At 40.9% G+C, this 22,917-nt stretch overlaps 1 pseudogene; it reads right to left on the reverse strand.

Moving 5' to 3' along the window:
* Window positions 1-8,887: 8,887 nt before the first annotated feature.
* Window positions 8,888-20,511, reverse strand: LOC117537495 (annotated as a pseudogene).
* Window positions 20,512-22,917: the final 2,406 nt, after the last annotated feature.

The following is a 22,917-nucleotide window of genomic DNA, read 5'->3' on the forward strand; positions in this document are numbered from 1 at the left end:
GTGTAGGGTTAGTGTGTGTGTGTGTGTGGTGTGTGTGTGTGTGTGTGTGCGTGCGTAGGGTTAGTGTGTGTGCAGGGTTAGAATAGAATATAATCCTTTACAGGTACAATGAGATGAGTAGAGCTACTCCTTTCTTTAAGGTGCCATCAAGAAAACAAACAAGAGACGTTCAGGAGAAGACAACATACAAACAACAAGCATTCATACTTCAATATGCAGATAAAGTGCAGGAATATATCGGTTTAAGTCAAATGAATATGTTTGAATGTGTATAACTATTAGTGTGTGTGCAGGGTTATTATGTGTGTACGGTTAGTGTGTGTGCAGGGTGTAGGGTTATTATGTGTGTACGGTTAGTGTGTGTGCAGGGTGTAGGGTTATTGTGTGTGTACGGTTAGTGTGTGTGCAGGGTGTAGGGTTATTGTGTGTGTACGGTTAGTGTGTGTGCAGGGTGTAGGGTTATTGTGTGTGTACGGTTAGTGTGTGTGCAGGGTGTAGGGTTATTATGTGTGTACGGTTAGTGTGTGTGCAGGGTGTAGGGTTATTGTGTGTGTATGGTTAGTGTGTGTGCAGGGTGTAGGGTTATTGTGTGTGTACGGTTAGTGTGTGTGCAGGGTGTAGGGTTATTGTGTGTGTACGGTTAGAGTGTGTGTGTGAGTGAGCCACTGTGTGAGCTGAGTGCCATGCTGCAAATTGCATCTGTTCCTAATTACAGAGTGCTAATGAAAGCCTGTACTCCTGGTGGGCTCACTGAGGAACGTTCTGGCACCTCTCCACCACACAGAGGAGGAGAGCGGAGTCACACACTCAATGAAATACATTCAGAGGACACACTGAAGACGGATGCACTCACAGAGGTGAGGGCGGGATGAAGGACAGCTGCCGTCTTCTGCTTGTCTTCATTAGCTGCCAGCATATAGTGAACCCTGAAATGTTGAGTACCCCAAGTTTTATGATAGAAATGTATAGTAGGGTCCCCAGCACATAACTGCCGAATGCTAACCTGCATATGTTGGGCAATTTTCACAATTAGCATAGGTTGTGCTAATTACAATGAATGGCATCATAGCCTATGTGGACAATAGTACAAAAAAAAACATTGCATTTGCAGAGGTTTTGGAGGATATTGAGGATGCTGAATATAGAGGATAACAAATTGCAGTTTTAACCAGAAAGTGGCCGTATTTGTCCTCCCATTGGGCTGTTTTGATACATTTTCGGTCCTAAACATTTCAGAAAAAGAACCACACCAATATTGTCCAAATCGGCCAAGCCATTCTTGAGCTATTGTCTGCAATGCTAATAATGCAACTTATGCAAATTGTGCAAATTGCCCAACATATTCAAGTTAGCATTCGGCCGTTTCTATGTGCTGGGGACCCGTACTATACATTTCTATCATACACTTTGGGGTACTCGACATTTCCAGGTTCACAATGCTTGTAAGTAGATAGATAAACAGTGTTGGAAAGATTACAGCACATCATTGATTCAGAAGTGGCTCCTCAAAACAAGAGGTGAGTTTTCTTGACGTGGCATCATCGTAATCCTGTGGGGAAACATGAGTGAGTGAGTCAGAGGTCATGCATTCAGCAGGTGAGCTGTGCTAACACAAAGCCTATTGCCTGTAATATGTAGCCTGCTTTCCTTTCCTTCCTATTAATACAAAATGATGGGAACTATCTGGAAGGATTGCAGTGGGAGGTGGGGTGTAAACTCAAGCAGGGACCCTCAATGTTGCTAATTCATTTACAGATTTAATTAGATGGATGGAGCCCTTGCCGTTATTAAAACAGAGAGGCAGAGAATGTTGCCAGCACTACAGGACTTTTAATTACAACTCCACATCCCGCTTGCTGACGTCTGGGGAACCAGTTAATTAAAATCCTCATTATTTTACTTTTAATTAGTTCCCCCCTCTTTTGTTTCCTTGCGCCATATGGCAATGTTCCGTGGTCAAATCAACTTAATTGAGCTAATTAAGTTGATCAGTTTAATTATTCAAAGAACTCTGATTGGATGAAATTACTACCCCATCCCCCCCCTTTCTCACCCAATCAAAATCCCTGTTTAAACTCCCATCTTCCATATCCATTTCATATCATAGTGACTAGAGGGGGGTGTAGCTAAGATCTTTTATTGAATCAGCTGCAACGTATGTGTTCCTCTGACTCTATTTTTGAATAACAGAAAAGAGAAGAGACTTCTTTAAACCTCAATAAATCCAGGACCATCCATTGAGGGAACATTTAATAGTTAAAAGATGTTCACATTTCAGCAAGATAACTGCAGTCTCACATGATAATATAATAAGATATTATGTGGTGATACTGTTGCGCTGATCTTGTTTATAAGATATATCAATTATCTCGAGAACATGGTGCCCGTTTACAAGATGGCGCTGCGGACGTAAACAACAACGTGACGTCAGAGCTCCGTAAAAACAAAGCTGTCTCTGCCGTCTGACTCTCTGTTTGACTGCTCATATTTTTGGAGTCATTGTACAGTTTTTGACGAAACCCTGTCTCTTGAGTTGTCAGTTTTTGTTTTTATCATGTGCCTAAACTCATTCTGCCTTCAAATGATATGGAGGCTACAAAACAAATCATGCAAACATTTAAAAGAACATTATCTGACATATGTTTAACGTTAGCATTAAAGGTCACCTATCATGCTATCTTTAGGCAATAGCATAGGTCTCAGATATATAAAAAACATGTCTATGAAGTGTTTTGCTCAAAAATACCAAACTGATCACCCATTCTAGCCATGCCTCATATCCCTCTATTTCAGCCCTGTTTCAAAAGTGCTGATTTGGGGTATACAGCTTTAAAAAATAAATTGATAAAAAAGAGGAGGGGTCTGAGCTCATGCGGGACCCGGCAGCTATTGTCTAAACTAAATGCTGCCGTGATGAAACGCCATATCATGGATTATCAAGGATTATCTCTGAAACAGTTTGGAGCTCAAAGGCTTTCTCTCTTGCCGGTTATACCACAAGGTGAGTTCCTTTTTACTTCCTGCTTCTTCACACACATGCTCTCCAGTACAGGTTAGCTCTGAGTGTTAGCGATGCTAATGTAAACACCGACCATATTACGTCCAAAACAGTCGGGCATTGTTTCTGATAGCAACGTTTCTGATTGGGCCGTGGGTCCACATTTCAGATATTGATTGATTGATTGATTGAAAAGTTTATTAACAGCTTGTATATTGGGTACAGTACAGTACAGCTCAAAACATACAATTGTTAAGGGGATGCAGACCAGAGAAAGACTTTCGTCTTGTTTACATCAGGGTCCCCCATTTCCAATTCATCATGTCATTTAAGACATATAAGACATATCTGACATACAGATGGCTTATTTACAATTTACATACAGGTGGTTTTTTACATACAGATTGCTTATTTACAATTTTCATTTTAGATTTCGTTCTAATACATCCTAACCGGACATTTAAGACATACCAAGTCTACAGATATACAGTTAGTAACAGAGTCTAAAATGCGAGTATATACATAGATGGGGGGGGGGGAGCTGTCCATTGAACGACAGGTTGAGATTTGTACCATTACCGGGGCCAGTTTTGCAATGCTCTCCCCCGAAGGTGCTCTTTAAGAGAGGTTGTGAAGGTAAGTATAGTTTTACTTTCCTTTACAGTTGTGGGAAGAGCGTTCCACCTTGATGTGGCATAATTGCGAAACGTGTATTCCCCCTTTTTTGGGCCAAATTCCCCCTTTTTTGGGCCAAATTGACGTCATATCGGACGCAAATCTGGATCAGCTCCGTTGTTCCCCGTTTTTAGAGATTTGGGTACGGAGGAAAAGAGAGAGGGTTTTATTTCCTGACGCTGCGTGAGTTCCCCGACACACCGGGGACACATGTTGATGTAGAGAAGACATCAAGAAGTGCATTTTGCATGATAGGTCCCCTTTAAGTAAGATCCTCTTTTCTTCATACCATGCCATGCCTTGCAATTGGCCATTTCTTAAATGTAATTTCAGTATCTCAAACTGAATAAAATGGACTGTACCTACATACTCTTTATCAGGTCTTTTCGACCCGTTAAAGCTCTTTACATACTACGAGTAATTCACACCTCATTCATGCAGAGCAGTACCACTTGCTCTAGAGAAGCTCACACACACACACACACACACTCACACACACACACACACAACGTTGGCCATCGGGAGCAAGTCATGGTTCAGTATCTTGGCCAAGGACACATCGATATGTTGTCTGACCGGGCTGGGATCGAACCAACAACCTTCTGGTTTAAAAATGGCCGCATTCCCTCACAGCCACAGTCGCCACTGAGAGACAGAGGGTGAGCTGGGGTCAGGACAGTTTGTCTTTGTGATCGCATTAAATGAATCTACAGTTCTGAACTATTGCTTTGCATGAGTACAGTCTCCCCACCTTGAATCATAGAGTCAGTTTCTTGTTTGTCGACTTCAACACAAAGTCAGTTTGGCAGTGCTGATAGAAAATCAATTATTTACTCCGTGTCTGTGATAATGAAAAGCAAAAGACAAATTCATTAGCACATGCAAATGACTTTAATTGCAATTATCTCCATATCTTGATAAGCAAGAAGGGGGTCTCCCAATCTCCCTCCATGGTGCACGTTGCATGCCACACTCAAACCAATCAAGCCTCATCTGCATTTCATTAATTAGCTTGACGAGTTCAAGAACCAATTAGCAAGACTGCAAAGACACAAGGTGAGGCAAGTAAAAGTTTGCAGAGGGTATGACTCACATTTGGCCTCATACGTACGTACACATCCAACACCTCGCATGAAAGGTGTATATCAACATCTCGGAGCAATTAATTCAAGTTTAATTTGGGAATTATAATTATTATCTGATTATATTAGCTTCAGTTACATTAAGATACAATTTAAGTCTCCTAGATTGGCTTTTAATCAACTTATGAATCCAATTTGGTTTAATAACTAAAGTGTCCTTTAGGTATCAGGACATGGAATAGTAGAGAATGATATCATTATGTTCGCAATAACATAACTGTATTCTTCATGGAAACATCTGATGTAAAAGTTGTTGAAACGAACTGCAATTCATGTTTGAAGTTGCAGTTATTGATAGATTCGTATTTCAAATGGATCCAATGGAGACTTGTTATGTCTCGCTCATACTGACAAACCACCAACTCTGCAGTCCCCTCAGCTCCAGGACGTTTTGGTATTTCTCAGCTCGTTGTTTTGGTTTTGACCAGCTGCAGCTTCACCGTTCACTCTCAACACTTGAAGAGGCTCTGAAGCAGTGTGCTTCCTACCCAGCACACAAATGGAGGAAGTCACTGATTAGGTTGTGCACATGCTAGAGCAATGGTTCCCAACCGTTTGAGCTATCGAAAGAACCATCTGGGATGATTCATGTTTTCTTGTGTTAAACCCTTTGTTATTGTGTTTAACCCTTAGAGGAAAATCCCTTGTATAACTCACCCTTAATACAAATACATTTAAACTTGACATTTACACTTATTGTCAGTGAAAAATATATTAAGACCCACTTCTAGCAGTTTCAACATCTTTAGATAAGACTAGCTCTTAATGAGACACTTGAGCTTGTCTAATGAACATGTAAAATATTGCAATCCCTAATCTTTCTACGTACCCCCTGCAATCCTTCTCAAATACCAGGGATACCCTTACCCCCAATTGGGAACCACAGTGAGGGCGTTTATCAGCTGACGTGAGGAACATTCGGTGAATATTGAGTATTGACTTTAAACGTTACTATTGTTGTAAGCTTTTGGCATGGGCTCTACATTCTCACGCACATATCTGTTTCCAGGTGTCATTCATATGGGATGGTGTATTGTTATAACTCATGGGGCCAGATTTTTAAGGCTCAGTTTCAGACATTGTGAAATGACTTTGGTTTGATTGTATATATTTTATACATGTAGATTTCTTTCTGCTGCTAACTCAGTTTCACTTGTATGTTTAAATCATCGATCTTCACATATTAGGGTTCTATTATTTTGAGGACGCTTTTTGTTTGTGTGTCTCCAATAAGTGCTGTATGAACTCTTGTGTGTCACTGTGATCATTTCTCACTGATTTCTTTCCCATCTCTTATGTAGGGGACACATATGTTCATCAGCTTGTTCCTTTAAAGTATTAAAATGATAAAAGTGTTGGAGACTAGAATCTAGTCTCTAACACTTCTATCATTTTAATATTTTAACTGGATTGATGACCATTTTCATATCAATCCAGTCAATATAACTCCCATTTCAATCTTCAGCGCTTTTCACCATGCAGTCTCAGGTCATGCTTACATATAAGTGTATGATTTATATCAAAACACAAGCTAAGTGTTTTATTATTAGCAGCTGTATTTTACTTTGTATCCATCATGTGCACACTTCAATCTTCATGGTGATCTGCAGCAACGGCCCCCAACAATACAAACGCACAGAGACAATGAGAAACTTGTGTGACTCAGTTTGGGATTTCTGACTGAGAAACCAGAGGAATGTGTTGCTCTGCTGTGTTGAGAGCACTTTGAAACGCTCCCATTAAAAGCCTCATTGTTTCTGTGAATGTGACGCTAATTGGACTTACCATGTGAGAGGAGGAGCTGCTGAATTCTGCGGCCGTTAATTTGAAGAGTCACAGCTGGCTACTCGTGTGTGCCTCTGCCCGTTCGGCCTGCTTCAAAACACCCTCTAATTTTGCTCTGTTGAAAAGCCACACAAACAGTATGGGGGGAAAAGAGCGATCCTAAATTAGCATGAAAGAGATCGTCGTGTAGTTTCCAAGCCAAATGTATACGCACACAAATAACGCTAATTTAAAGGCGTATTCCGTGCCAAAAAGCAATCAGGACGGACCCTGAAAAAAAGATCACAGACTAAAAGAGATGTTTAAAATGTCAAGTTAAATATTTTAATTGGGACGGACAGAGGAGGGAGGAATCAGAAACGTTTCATGGTTCAAAACAACACACTTTCTGACTTGCTGTTCCCCCTCTGACAGCAGAGAACACGCTGCTGCTGCTGCCTGGAGCCCACAGGAAAACTCCCTCCTTTTAATTAGACCAGCTCACCAGATTAGGCCTCATTAGGCTGCAGCAGCAATGCAGCTAAACCCATGCAGGCCTCCAGCGCATCCCACTTTAATTGCTTCTGTAATGGCTTCGACTCAGGCCTTTGAAATCCCATTCCTGTGGGTAATCAGCCATGTTTGTCTGAGATCCACAAGCATCTCTTACTTACTCCGAGTCCTCAGCCTACCTGTAACTTGTTGATACACACTCTACGGTAACACACTCATCACATGACAGAAAATAAAGGTAAATGGCTAAATGATCATGAGTTATGTCAAGAGGAATTAGCATTGATCCACACACTTGATTGCAACATGATTCATACTCTGCAGCACAAAACACAACACGAGGACATTTTAACATATCTTCTTAATCTTCCTTCACAAAAACTTGACAATAGCCACAATACATATTTGGCATGTAAAGAAAACATCAATGCTGCTTTAGCTTCATGAGATGTATATTTGCAAACACACGAGGCCCAACAGTACGCATGATATACCATCAACAGCTGAAGAAGAGAATGAAGACCTCGAAGAAGAAATAACAAATTACATTCTTATGTAATTCTTAGGGAGCGTTAAACTTCAGGCCCTAAACAACCGAAGTTTACAAATTATACCAAATCCAGAAACTGTAAAATGTGGAATCATAGAGTGGCGAAGTCCCTCCCTTTCCGGGGGAGCTCCATGGGATCTTATTTCTGAAAAAGTATGTATTGAAGTCGACGGAGAGAGAAAGATTATCTTTCGATCCCGTTTGAATTGTGCCACGAATTACACATATGATGTTTGTCAATTTAAAAGATCATTTTGCAAGTCAAAAAAATGTAAATGTGTCGTAAAACTGTGAAGTTACACATTGTTTGTGTGAAACCGCTCAATGAACTACATCTCCCGTCTCGCACCACACACGAAGACGGCCGTCACGTTGAAACATTTCACTTCTTTCTTTCAGAACGAGGCGGAAAGTATTAAAAGAGGTGAAAATCACTGCAAGTCTGGGCACGTTGAGAGCTATACATACACACAAGGGGAGTTAGTCGGTTCGTGAGAGCCAGCATGCGGGATTCTGGGATTTGTAGTCTTTCTAGTTGCGTATTTTTCATAGTCTTATATTTCAACAGTTTTACGACAAACTGTGACTTTTTTGACACGGAAATTATTTTTAAGATTGACAAACATCATGTATGTAATTCGTGGCACAATTCAAACGGGAAGGAAAGATAATCTTTCTCTCTCCATTGACTTCAATACATACTTTTTCTGAAATAAGGTCCCATGGGTCGGAAGTAGATGGGCGGGACTCCGCCTCTCCAAAGGCCTTTTGGGAGTCAAAAACATCAAACATTAAAATACAAGTGAGAATCCCAATTGTTAGAGACCTTGTTTTAAAGAGCTTGTGGCATGCTACATTGAGAGGTGCTCTTTGGGCCTCGAGGATGCGGAAGTTGGCCAGAAGATCCTTGGAAGATGCAGGTATTTCTCATAAAGATTCAGGCCATTTTGGCTTCATGCGCCACAAATGGTGTATCCAGTTCTCTTTAAACATGAGGAGATGGACCCAGGAAACCACTGATCACGTACCAAACATTTGACCAAAACCAAACCGTTGACTTGTGTGGTTAATTTTGTAGCATTCCTAAATTGCAAGACGTAGGTAACACACGTAAAGGTGTAATTCATATAATGTTATTCCATACACAACTTGCATATTTCATGGACACTGTGGGTGTAGATTCCCAGTTAGCTACATGGTTAGCCGAAGGGTCAAAAGTTAGTAAAATAATTCACAACCATAATATTTATTTTTGGGAAAAGCAATACTTTTATTCTTCTGCATAAAAACGTCATCATTAAAACCTTAAACTTAAGTCACGCAACAAACAAACAAACATATTGTAACCAAAACAGGATTATTTTTTTGTCGTTTTGTGTCCCACACCAAAATAAGTAGTTCTGATTCACAAATGAACCGTGTTAGTCAGTTAGAAAGTTAAGTGTTGGAAAAAGTGTCTGAAAAGACGATAAAGAAGTGAATTGTGGAGTTAGACTCTTAAACTGTCGCCATTTCTCATTTCGGGATTCTTTAGACGGGCCTTCACTTATGGCTCAATACAAAACATTAATAAGCGATTGCCCACGACTTTGACTTAAATTATACTTACTTACTGAGATAAAAAATCTAGTTTGGTCCAAATGTTGCACAAAAATTGAACAACATTTGCAAAAACAGTAAATCAGCATCAGAAAATGCAAATTATTATGCGTTTATATTCATTACAACGCATTAAACTGTATTAATTGTATGAGGAATTCATTATTTTATCTCTTTTCCAGTTAGCATAGGGGAAGCAGGGAGACGGCAGAGTGTAATTCATCGGGATGAATCGCCTACTTCGCTCAAGGTTTCTCACAATCAAACTGGGAAAAAACGAATGGTCCTTATTTACAGAAATATTGACTTTAATATGAGTTTAGTACACAAACTGTGACAGGGTAAATCAAGCTGCTTCTGTCCGAGACGGGAACCACAACATGGCGATTATCATCCTTCAACAAATCTGAATATTATCCTGTTTGTTTAATATTTGAAAGACAATCAAACAGAGACATGTTGAAGGTATCTATACAGATGTGTGTCCTCTTCACCTGTCGCTCAGAGTCTGCAGGAAACATCCAGCAGCTGGAATCACGATTCACCAGATCCATACTTTCTTTTCTTCACACCGAAAGAGTGTGTGTGGTTTGTGGTGTTGGAGGTATATTCACCTTCTGAAATATACCCAGTGCTGTCAGTCTTCTCTCCTCCACTGTGATTGGTTAGCGGGGTAAACGTGAATGATTACGCTGGATTTCCAAATTGGATAATTGCATGGCAGTCCTCCTTTTTGCTCGTTAGCCATGCCACTTCTTATCAGTTATATTTCCACAGTTCACAATAGACAACAGTCTACATAATTCCATCCATCCTCAGCGTCCTCGTCCTCCTGCACTTTGTCCAGATTTCTCTGCTCACAGTCCTCAGAGGAGACCAGTGTCTGTTTGGGATGTTGAAATCTAAATGAGTACGACTTCATCCAGACTGTAGCGAGACAGTCCATCAGACTGGAGGACAGGTAGAGGAAGGAGGTGAAGGAGAGACAAAGAATGAAGGTCGGGGAGAAGGCACACATTTGGTTTTTCCTCCTAATCCTCAGCAGACCTGTAGACAGCGGAGAGAAGAGGTTGTAATTAGTCACACGTCGTACAGTAAGGGAATTTACATGTTATTTCTTACATGTTTGCATTTGAAGACCTCTGATTCAATAGGGGATCCTTTCCTTTAGTTGTGCCTTAACTTATAATCGTATAATAGTATATATACGGGCGGCTGTGGCTAAGGGGATTCCTCCCATAGGCATGTCAACGTTATTGAAATCTATGTGGGTTGCTTTTGATAATATGCCAAATACAGTTTAATGTAATGAATAGAAATGCATAATCATTTGCATTTTCATATGCTGATTTGCTAATTGTTGTTCAATTTTTGTTCAACGTTGATTTTAAAGGAAGGAAGTACCATACTGTAATTCATTGTTACAATTGTCAACCCAGGTGCAATTAGGCCTCAACTGGCCAATCACAAATAAATGTTTTGGAGTTAATTGATTGTTATTTTCTACATTCCACCGATATAACACTGCTATAACACATTAATACACCGCTATGAAAACCATGTTACACCATTATTACACCTGTAATACACCCATATTATACCCAATGTTACACCATTATTGGACCCATATTATACCCAATGTTACACTGTTATTACACTCATAATATACTCAATGTTACACTGTTATTACACTCATTTTACACAAGGACACATCTTGTCCCATGACCATTTAAGGGTTAAAATATCCCTCAGTTCTTCCATTTGTGATTGCCATACAAATGGCTGGTTGATATAGCCTGTGTTTGATTATGCACACACACACACACACACACACACACACACACACACACACACACACACACACACACACACACACACACACACACACACACACACACACACACACACACACCACACACACACACACACACACACAAAGAAATGTTAGATAGTATGATCACATGTGCTCCTCACCTTCTGGTCCGACAGCATGCTGTTGTTCTGCAGAGGGGGGGGGTGTCCGCTGAGCAGACCCCCCCCCCGGCCGGTCGTGTTCACAGAAGATCGTCCCGTTAACGTAGTGGAAACGGTCGCCAGGCACCAGACGGTTCCTACAGGTCGCACAGGTGAAGCACTGGGACACACAGAGGATCAGGGTTTGCTTAAAGCAGTATAAATCATTTGTTTATTTGCTTCCTGATAAAAGCGACGGGCGAAATGTTTGACAGGAAATGCTTTTATTTTGAAGTGCAAGTATGTGTCCTGCTCATTCTGTTTCCTGTTATGATTTTGAAAGTATGTCGAGTGCATTTTCCCTGTCTTCTTGTTGGTAACTAATTATATTAATACAAAGTAAACACGTTCAGGTTGGACAAGACTCGCTTGGTTCTTCATTCGAAGCTTCTATTACACAACAGGGTTTATCAAATTCAATTCAAAGGTTGTATCGTCATACGCACAAAGCTACAGAGTAGAAATGGCAATGTAATTCTTCTGACCTGAGCTCCTTCAACAATGCAACATATATAATAAAATACAAAAATAAAAAGTAGTGCAAAAAGTCTATATACATGTCAATAGAATATGATATGTACAAGAACAGAATATGAAATTAAATAATGTACATTAAGACTAAACTAAATTAGTTTATTGCGTTAATAACTATTAATATACAAGACAAGGCTTTCAATAATAATTTTTGAATGTGTAATTATGTAGATCATTTGTTTATATATAATTTGTAAGTCAATACTATTTTTGTTTATCAATTTGATACTGCTTAAGTTTGTACAGTATCATAACGCTCATGTCTCATTTCATTATTTTAATAATTGTTTTGTATTATTGTTTTACACGTTCTAAATAAATCAAATCCAATAATAACAGTTTTATGTTGTTTTTATGTTTCATGTGGAACTACTTGAGCAGGTCTCCCTTGAAAAAGAGATCAATGATCTCAATGGGATTTATCTGTATAAATAAAGGTTTGAAATGAAATGAAATGTTTATGGTCATGCTTTAGTGACACTCACCTTAAGGTGGTAAACATTGCCTTGTGCTCTCATCACCATCTCACTGGCAGGAATCGACTGTCCACAAGAACTGCAGGCGCCACTGTGTCCAAACAGCCTGTAAACAAAACCAGAATCAGAACCAGAATACCTTTATTAGTCCCACAGAGGGGACATTTACATTGTTAGATCAGAAAAGAGCCAAAGACAGCTTAAAGGTCACCTATCATGCTATTTCTAGGCAATAGCATAGGTCTCAGATAAATAAAAATATATTAAAAACATGTTTATGAAGTGTTTTGCTCAAAATACCAAACAGATCATTCTAGCCATGCCTCATATCCCTCTATTTCAGCCCTGTTTCAAAAGTGCTGATTTGGGTATAAAGCTTAAATAAAAAGGAGGGGTCTGAGCTCATGCGGGACCCGGCAGCTACTGTCTAAACTAAATGCTGCCGTGATGAAACGCCATATCATGGATTATCAAGGATCTGAAACAGTATGGAGCTCAAAGGCTTTCTCTCTTGCTGGTTATACCACAAGGTGAGTTTCTTTTTACTTCCTGCTTCTTCACACACATGCTCTCCAGTACAGGTTAGCTCTGAGTGTTAGCGATGCTAATGTAAACACCGACCATATTACGTCCAAAACAGTCGGGCATTGTTTCTGATAGCAACGTTTCTGATTGGGCCGTGGGTCCACATTTCAGATATTACGTCATATCGGACGCAAATCTGGATCAGCTCCGTTGTTCCCCGTTTTTAGAGATTTGGGTACGGAGGAAAAGAGAGAGGGTTTTATTTTCTGACGCTGCGTGAGTTCCCTGACACACCGGGGACACATGTTGATAAAAGACATCAAAAAGTGCATTTTGCATGATAGGTCCCCTTTAATGTTACCTAAGAAGCATGCATACAAAAATATTAAAGATAAAAAAATAATAATAAAAATGACACCATTTACTAAATACACATCCTGTAACAGTTCTGAGGAGAAGAGTCGGTTAGTTCAATGGCTGCTGCATCAACAACACTTCACCCTCAGCACATCGACACACTCCAAAGGAAGCACTTTGAGAGGGATCCTTTGTGATTGGTGGGTGTTGTGTAAGTAAGAACAAGCCCACCACCACACTCCCCTTTCAATGTCACAGGGCTCAAACCCACAGCGCCTCACACTCGGGGACGTTTCACTTCTTGGGACGCATTTCGTTGTCCTCTGTGCAATGACAATAAAGTTTAATCTAATCTAATAAGAGACAGGGAGGTCAATCGAACTAGATGCTGTTCTTTGCAAAGGAGCAACCTGCAATCTTCCAAGTCTAGAACGAGTATTTATTTCGTATCACTTTAAAAGTCAACTTTAAATTGCCCAGTTACAAACAACAGGTAACCAAACTGCCCTTCACACAGATCTCTCTGAGCTGGATGAGACATAGGTTTGGCTGTGTGACATTTGAAGAGCTGGCATTGTCCCTAATTAGCAAGAAGAACATCATAAAAAGGCCATCTGATATTTAGCGTATAATTCACAGCAAGATTTAAAAGTTCAACACTTGATGCAGACAGCATTATCACAGCCCCGAGGCCCACAGCGTCACCATCTCGTCCTGCGTCACCTGAGTACGCAGGTGTTCCTGTGAGCAACACATAGAGACTCAAAGCGTGTGTCCTTCGTCTGAACTCTCAAGTGTAAATAGAGTTCGTACGAAGAACAGCACAGACATTGTTTTCAGCCTTAGCCCGTTGGGTTGCAGGTGAGTTACAGTATCAGGGGTGTCAAACTCAATTTAATCATGGGCCACATTAGCATTATGGTTCCACTCAAAGGGCCGGTTGTAACTATATAATTTACACATATATAAATATATAATATATATCAAATAATGTATTATATTACATTATTGCCTCTGCATTGGATTATGATCGGATAGGGTGATAACTTCATAATTAACTACGTCTGAAAGCAGAAGTCTAGGGCAAATGATTGCAAGTCTCTTCAGTGCCATGTCCCAAAACGAGATGCATTGTGGGACATGTAGTTTATGGGCAACGTACTTCTGTAAAGTGGCATGTAACCGTATAATAAACTTATTATATTGGGAGCTCTTGCGGGCCACATAAAATGAAGTCGCGGGCCGGATTTGGCCCCCGGGCCTTGAGTTTGAATCTGTTTCAGTCCTGTTTCCAAAGTGCTGATTCTCTGTCTGTTACTTTAGATGAAAATAAGGAGCCCCTCCCCACGCCCCTCTGAGAGACATTTGGTTACAAAGAACACAATGGTGCTTTAGGAGGAGATTCAGGTGATAAGGTGGGGGGGGGTTACCTTGGTTGGTGATTGGCTAATGGTTACACAAGACAACACATCGTTATGACATCATAAAGTGGCCAAAATCTGATCAGCTCGTTTTCAGACAGGTTTTTATAGAAATGGATCAAAAAGAGAGAGAATCTTTGTTCCTGAAACTTTCAGAGTCTCTTTCCACAGAGGGGACACATGTTGATGTAGAAGAGACATGAAGAAGAGGGGACACATGTTGATGTAGAAGAGACATGAAGAAGAGGGGACACATGTTGATGTAGAAGAGACATGAAGAAGAGGGGACACATGTTGATGTAGAAGAGACATGGAGAAGAGGGGACACATGTTGATGTAGAAGAGACATGAAGAAGAGGGGACACATGTTGATGTAGAAGAGACATGAAGAAGAGGGGACACATGTTGATGTAGAAGAGACATGAGGAAGAGGGGACACATGTTGATGAAGAAGAGACATGAAGAAGAGGGGACACGTGTTGATGTAGAAGAGACATGAAGAAGAGGGGACACATGTTTTTTGAAAACTCATCTCTTTCGACTCCACTTCGAGCGTTAGAACGATTAACGATGCACTTTTATACCAATAAAGGACTGGATTACCTAAAGCCAGTTGAGTAGCACTTGAAATGTTTGGCTCTATGAAACCTGATATACTTATATGATTCTGTTTTCTTCAAGGTTGTGTCTTCCTGGTCGAATGTACTTATTGTAAGTCGCTTTGGACAAAAGCGTCAGCTAAATGCAATGTAATGTAATGTTGATGTCGAAGAGACATGAAGAAGAGGGGACACATGTTGATGTAGAAGAGACATGAAGAAGAGGGGACACATGTTGATGTCGAAGAGACATGAAGAAGAGGGGACACATGTTGATGTAGAAGAGACATGAAGAAGAGGGGACACATGTTGATGTAGAAGAGACATGAAGAAGAGGGGACACATGTTGATGTGTAAGAGACATGAGGAAGAGGGGACACATGTTGATGTAGAAGAGACATGAAGAAGAGGGGACACATGTTGATGTAGAAGAGACATGAAGAAGAGGGGACACATGTTGATGTGTAAGAGACATGAAGAAGAGGGGACACATGTTGATGTGTAAGAGACATGAAGAAGAGGGGACACATGTTGATGTAGAAGAGACATGAAGAAGAGGGGACACATGTTGATGTGTAAGAGACATGAAGAAGAGGGGACACATGTTGATGTAGAAGAGACATGAAGAAGAGGGGACACATGTTGATGTAGAAGAGACATGAAGAAGAGGGGACACATGTTGATGTAGAAGAGACATGAAGAAGAGGGGACACATGTTGATGTGTAAGAGACATGAGGAAGAGGGACACATGTTGATGTAGAAGAGACATGAAGAAGAGGGGACACATGTTGATGTAGAAGAGACATGAAGAAGAGGGGACACATGTTGATGTGTAAGAGACATGGAGAAGAGGGGACACATGTTGATGTAGAAGAGACATGAAGAAGAGGGGACACATGTTGATGTAGAAGAGACATGAGGAAGAAGGGACACATGTTGATGTAGAAGAGACATGAAGAAGAGGGGACACATGTTGATGTAGAAGAGACACGAAGAAGAGGGGACACATGTTGATGTAGAAGAGACATGAAGAAGAGGGGACACATGTTGATGTGTAAGAGACATGGAGAAGAGGGGACACATGTTGATGTAGAAGAGACATGAAGAAGAGGGGACACATGTTGATGTAGAAGAGACATGAGGAAGAAGGGACACATGTTGATGTGTAAGAGACACGAGGAAGAGGGGACACATGTTGATGTAGAAGAGACATGAGGAAGAAGGGACACATGTTGATGTCGAAGAGACATGAAGAAGAAGGGACACATGTTGATGTAGAAGAGACATGAAGAAGAAGGGACACATGTTGATGTAGAAGAGACATGAAGAAGAGGGGACACATGTTGATGTGTAAGAGACACGAGGAAGAGGGGACACATGTTGATGTAGAAGAGACATGAGGAAGAGGGGACACATGTTGATGTAGAAGAGACATGAAGAAGAAGGGACACATGTTGATGTAGAAGAGACATGAAGAAGAGGGGACACATGTTGATGTAGAAGAGACATGAAGAAGAGGGGACACATGTTGATGTAGAAGAGACATGAGGAAGAGGGGACACATGTTGATGTAGAAGAGACATGAAGAAGAGGGGACACATGTTATGTAGAAGAGACCATGAAGAAGAGGGGACACATGTTGATATAGAAGAGAACATAAAGAAGAGGGGACACATGTTGATGTAGAAGAGCCATGAAGAAGTGGATTTTGTACATTAGGGTGACCACGTGTAACCATAACAACACCTGAACTCCGCAGGTGGAAGTCATGGGTACAGCTCCGGGTGGAACTGATGCTCTCTGCCTCCATCTCTCAGTGAGTGCACAGAGTAATGAATTTGTTATCTTAATCCAAACAGTCATTTAATGAGAGTGCCTGAGAGGATCCTCGTTCTCCTTAATGAACCCACCAGAGACACACACACACACCACACACACACACCACACACACACACACACACACACCACACACACACACACATGCCACACAGCACACACACACACAACACACACACCACACACACACACACCACACACACACACACACACACAACACACACACACACACACACACACACACACCACACACACACACACACACCCACACACACACACACACACACACACACACACACACACACACACACCCCTCTTAAGGCTCAGTTACAGCTTTACTGACATTGGGTCTCACTCAAGCTGCTATACGTCTTCTGCATCTCTAATACCAACGTCAAATGAGTTTTAAGCCGGCAATGAGGCCACGTTTACACGGAGACACAACGGGTTGTATCCGCTATAGTTCTCTATCGTTCACACGAGGCCGTAACGGAACAGCGGAAACGGAGCCCTCAAACGGTAACGGCTCCCAAGGTGGGTAGATCTGCGGACGAAACGCTGTGGGGGGCCTAGCGGCTCTGTGTGTACGTCCTATATGATCATTTCCTGATAACGACGACGCCATAGCCCCGCCTCTCCCCACCTCTCCTGCTCACCCCCGCGTCACCCGCGTCATTGCTGAAGAGTTTTCGCCAACAACCTCTGCTGCTCACTGCTGTAGCATGGTCAGTTGTTGGTGCAAAATCTACAGCTCCTCTACTACAATCATCAACAACAAGTGGACATGGAGAACTACATGAACTACATGTTGCAACCATGGCAACCATGCTCGGGGGTTCTTCTTCGCTGCTTTTGGTGTATTTTGTTATGGAAGTACAGCGCCACTTACAGGCCCGGTATATGTACTACAGAGTCTCCAGCGGTCTCGTGTGGACAGACACGTTTCTTGAGCCGATATCGTGTGGACAGAAGACTTTTTTGATATCGACTATGGTTCGTTTTCGTATCCGTGTAAACATGGCCTAAGAGCGCTATACTCAGGTTTTCTTTTAATTATCAGCTACAGCTATCACTATAATCCTTTCCACACATTACACAGGACTACATAAACAGATGCTAAGTGGCAGGTCAACAACTTAAAGCCCTCGACTGGCTCAGCACACAGCTAGAAATAGCTACACCAAATAAACAAACACAAATATTTGACAAGTTTTACTCCACTTAGCCAGCAATTCAGAGAACCATGTATGCAAAACTGCTTATTAACATTTGTTGGGATTCCTGTCAACTCGGTCATGGATTTTAATTTCCTGTATGTCTCTGAAGTGTGCTAAACTCTTTACACTTTCATTGTAGAGTCAGTTATTATAGACCCCTAGTTATGATTTTATGGTTATTAATGGCTCTATTAATATCAATGATCATTAATATTGGTTAATTACCAGACTTGCTCATATACCAGAACCCCAACATATGCTATTAAGCAATTCAAACGAGCCATTCACAATGAATACACCACTGATTAAAGCACAGGTAAAATACTAATAGAAAACCAGTCAGAAGAGTCAATCAGCCGACTCAGGTTGGAGTGCAGTGAGTGACTTGAGAGGAAAGCAATCTTAAGGCATTCATAAACTGGCATTTTTTAGCCTAGCTCGTTATGGCCAATGTATGCAATGGTCTGTTTGGCCAGTTTGACCAATGGAAAGGCTCTCTGTGGGTAACGCTGAAAACCACAGATGAATAATGTATTTATTCAGGCTGAAAGGACCTAAAATGAGCTGTTAATTAGCTTCTTAAATGTGAGTGTTCTGCCTGACTGAATATATAAACATCCATCAATAGGAATACAACTTGTTGGACATGAAGACAATGTGATGCTCTTCTCCGGAGCAGCAGTACTAACATTTTAGTACTTGTATACACTTTGAAAGATTACAAAACTAGCAGCCCTAACATGTTTTCACTGAAGAAAAGCACACAAAGCTCTAGGAGAAAGTGCTCAGCCCTATAATGTTCAAATGTCTTGTTTGCTTGTCTGTTTGTTGACAGAACCCATGTCGTGTCTGGCAGTACTGTTCTCTAGTGTTTTAACACCTGTGTGAAGGGGAACGGTTCATTTAAACTATCACATCCTCCCTCAGTACATGTACTGTGCTCCGAGTGTACAGAGAGTTACAGCCCTGACTTTCCAAATGTGTCTCTTGGCACCAGATACAATCGATAGGTTTTGGAACTTCCTGGCAAAAAGCTGGGGGCAGCAGACTGACCTGCAGAGGTGGGAAGTAGTGGAGTACAAATACTGTGTTACTGTACTTAAGTAAATGTTTCTGGTATCAGTACTTTACTCCACTACTTTCTACTTCTTACATGTTGAACCCAAATACCTGTACTTTCTACTTCTTACATGTTGAACACAAAATACCTGTACTTTCTACTTTTTACATGTTGAACACAAATACCTGTACTTTCTACTTCTTACATGTTGAACTCAAATACCTGTACTTTCTACTTCTTACATGTTGAAACACAAATACCTGTACTTTCTACTTCTTACATGTTGAACTCAAATACCTGTACTTTCTACTTCTTACATGTTGAACTCAAATACCTGTACTTTCTACTTCTTACATGTTGAACTCAAATACCTGTACTTTCTACTTCTTACATGTTGAACTCAAATACCTGTACTTTCTACTGTCTTCACATGTTGAACACAAATACCTGTACTTCTACTTCTTACATGTTGAACTCAAATACCTGTACTTTTCTACTTCTTACATGTTGAACTCAAATACCTGTACTTTCTACTCTTAATGTTAACTCAATACTGTACTTCTACTTCTCTCATTTTCCAAACAGCTGGTTCCTTTAGTCTGAATGTGTGTTTGATGCGTGATCATTATTCTTAGAGTCATTGCGTGCCTATTGATTTGAACACGATCCGTGTATCCATCATTTCCTGGTCTTCTCTAAAGAAGAGGGACCAATGGAAACGTTGTCATGTTGCCGTTGTTCAGCATGGAAACATTCATTAGCTAACAATGACATTATTGTTCTATTAATATAAGGGAGGTCAGGTACTCTTTAAAACAGCTGCTAGCTATGGGTACTTTTTACTCAAGTACATTTCAAAGCCTCTTTACTTTTACTTGAGTAAATAAGTTTAGTCAGTACTTCTACTTTCACCAGAGTATTTTTAAACACGAGTATGTATACTTCTACTTGAGTAAAGGATGTGTGTATTCTTGCCCCCTCTCCTCACCTGATGTAGTCGTTCTTGCAGAGGATCATGCCCCCCTTGCTGTAGCAGGTGCTGCTGTACTCCCCCAGCTGAGCGTGGCAGCAGGAGCACTTCAGGCAGCGTGTGTGCCAGTATCGCTCCATGGAGAAGAGCAGGAAGCGGTCCACGATGCGTCCTCCACATCCTGCACACATCCTCCCCACCGCCCCCCCCGCCTCCGCCCATCACTGCCACTGTGGGCGCCTCCACCCTGCTGTTCACCATGAAGACCTGAGGACAGGAAATGGGAAGAATTCAATGGAACGGTTAAAATATGTGGCATTGAGAAATGAAAAGCTACAAAATAATATATAACATTCCTGATAAAAAATGGGTGTGTTGGTACACAGTAACGTCTCTAAGGAGTTTTAGTACTTGTATACACTTTTGAAAGATTACCTTATTAACTTATCTGCAGCCCTAAATAAGTTTTCACTGAAGAAAAGCACACAAATCTAGGAGAAAGTGCTCAGCCCTACAGTGTTCAAACGTCTTGTTTGCTTGTCTGTTTGTTGACAGAAACCCCATGTCATGTCTGGCAGTACTGTTCTCGAGTGTTTTAACACCTGTGTGAAGGGGAAACGGTTCATTTAAACTATCACATCCTCCCTCAGTACATGTACTGTGCTCCGAGTGTACAGAGAGTTACAGCCCTGACTTTCCAAATGTGTCTCTTGGCACCAGATACAATCGATAGGTTTTGGAACTTCCTGGCAAAAAGCTGGGGGCTATTTACTTGTGGGGATAAGGGAATGTGAAACCCTAAAAAGAAAACACACACCACACAAGCATACTCCCATCAGAGAGCTGGCATCATATGCCAAACAAGTTCAAAGTAGTGTCCAACTCAAAAAGAAACCCACACACTTTTTGGGCCTAGAAATACGTCTAGCTTTAACTTGATAATACGTCCCAAGAGGAGGCTCTTTGAAGCGGCAGCATGGCGGGCGCAGTGACATGGATGCAGAGACCTCTGCAAATCTACTTTATTTGACTCAGCTGCTCATTCCTCCATCATCTCTCCAACGTCACGGAAAGGAAAACTAATTGTTAAAGAGTTTAAAAAACGAACAGGGATTTTAAAAAGAGAGTAGCTGCTGTTACTGTAACTGTTGGTGGAAACAGTGTTGCTCAGACGCCATCGGGCAACACGTATTGTATTTCTCCCTTCTTCATTTTTCCATGACAAAACTGAACTGATTTCATGCACAGCTGGGAATAATATCGCTTTGAACCACACTGAGTACAACCATACAGTGTGTGCTGCTCAGCAATGAGTCAGCACACACTGCCTCTTCAGCCGCTTCTATGATTTATAATTAGCGCCAACAACAACATAAATAATTGCAGTGCTAGATTTCATTTTCCAAATGAGCAACAGCAGCACAATTTGTCCTCTAAAGAGTCTCATTTCACCAAGGGCATGTTTAGCTTTACGACTAGCCTTCCCACAAGATTATTTGAGATTGCAGCAGCTGGTCCTCTGCAGAGCGGGCTGCCCTCAATAGCCTCATTTTGTAGAGTAGACACCTGGCTCTAATCAGCCACAGGAACACCATGTTAGGAAGCCCAAGGCTGCACTAAACCACAAACAGCCTCCTGTACTGGGACCAAAACCGTCCTGTTAGCGGAGGCTGATTCATGAATGAACGAAGCCACACTCCTTTATTCACAAATCTAACTTTCAAATAAACCACTTCAATCCTGGTGTTCCCATTGTGAGCATTGTATGAACCGAACAGGCTGAATTTATAGTTAAATAAACTACATTTTATTCCTATTTCCCTCGAAAACAAGAAGTCTGGTCCCTAATATTTCTCTCTACAGTTCCAGGGTTTCTTTTAGTGGTTGATTAAGATTTCGGAAAACACTACAACGCTCTAGTTTTTTTATTTTTGTGTGGTAGTGGGTTACCCTTGGCCTTTTGTTTATGTCTACGATGCTGTCGACTGGCAGCTTTAGACTTTTCTCAGGAATTGTCAATGTAATACCCAGCTTTTTGACTTGTATTTCTCTTGTACGCTGGTTTCGGGTACCTAACTGTATATTGTGTACGTCTTTGCTTTATTGTAACTAAAAGAACAATTCTAAATAAAGTATTAAAAAAAAAACACTACAACGCTGTTAGTGAGTCTGTGTTTTCCTTAATGAGGGTAATCTTAAACGCATGAATTAAAATGTCGATATTTTGCATGATACACTATGTACATACATGTATTTTGCACCACTTTCTGTACATGTGTCTATAGGTTAGGAAGAACCCAGTGCAACACTAACACCACCCACTGCTTTACTGGTTTCAGACGTTGACTCGAATATCAGTTTTTAAAAAATCCATTTATCATCATATATGTTGTTTTCTTTACTTGATATTTACGTGCTTTTTAGCCTCCTGGTTTCTATCAGAATAGCTTGCATTCTGAAACCAGCATATGAAGTTGATGCACAAATACAGGGTTACAATAACTAGTTACATGGCAAACAACTGTAACCCAATCTGAGTATCAAATGTATGAGTAACCTGATTACTTTCTGTTATTTTTGGATCACCTCGTCAAATGCAACGAGAGAACATATATAACAATAAGATGATTTTTACTTTCATATCATAACATATTTTCATTTAAAAAA

Source organism: Gymnodraco acuticeps, unplaced genomic scaffold (assembly GCF_902827175.1).
Source record: "Gymnodraco acuticeps unplaced genomic scaffold, fGymAcu1.1, whole genome shotgun sequence".
Lineage (NCBI taxonomy): Eukaryota > Metazoa > Chordata > Actinopteri > Perciformes > Bathydraconidae > Gymnodraco > Gymnodraco acuticeps.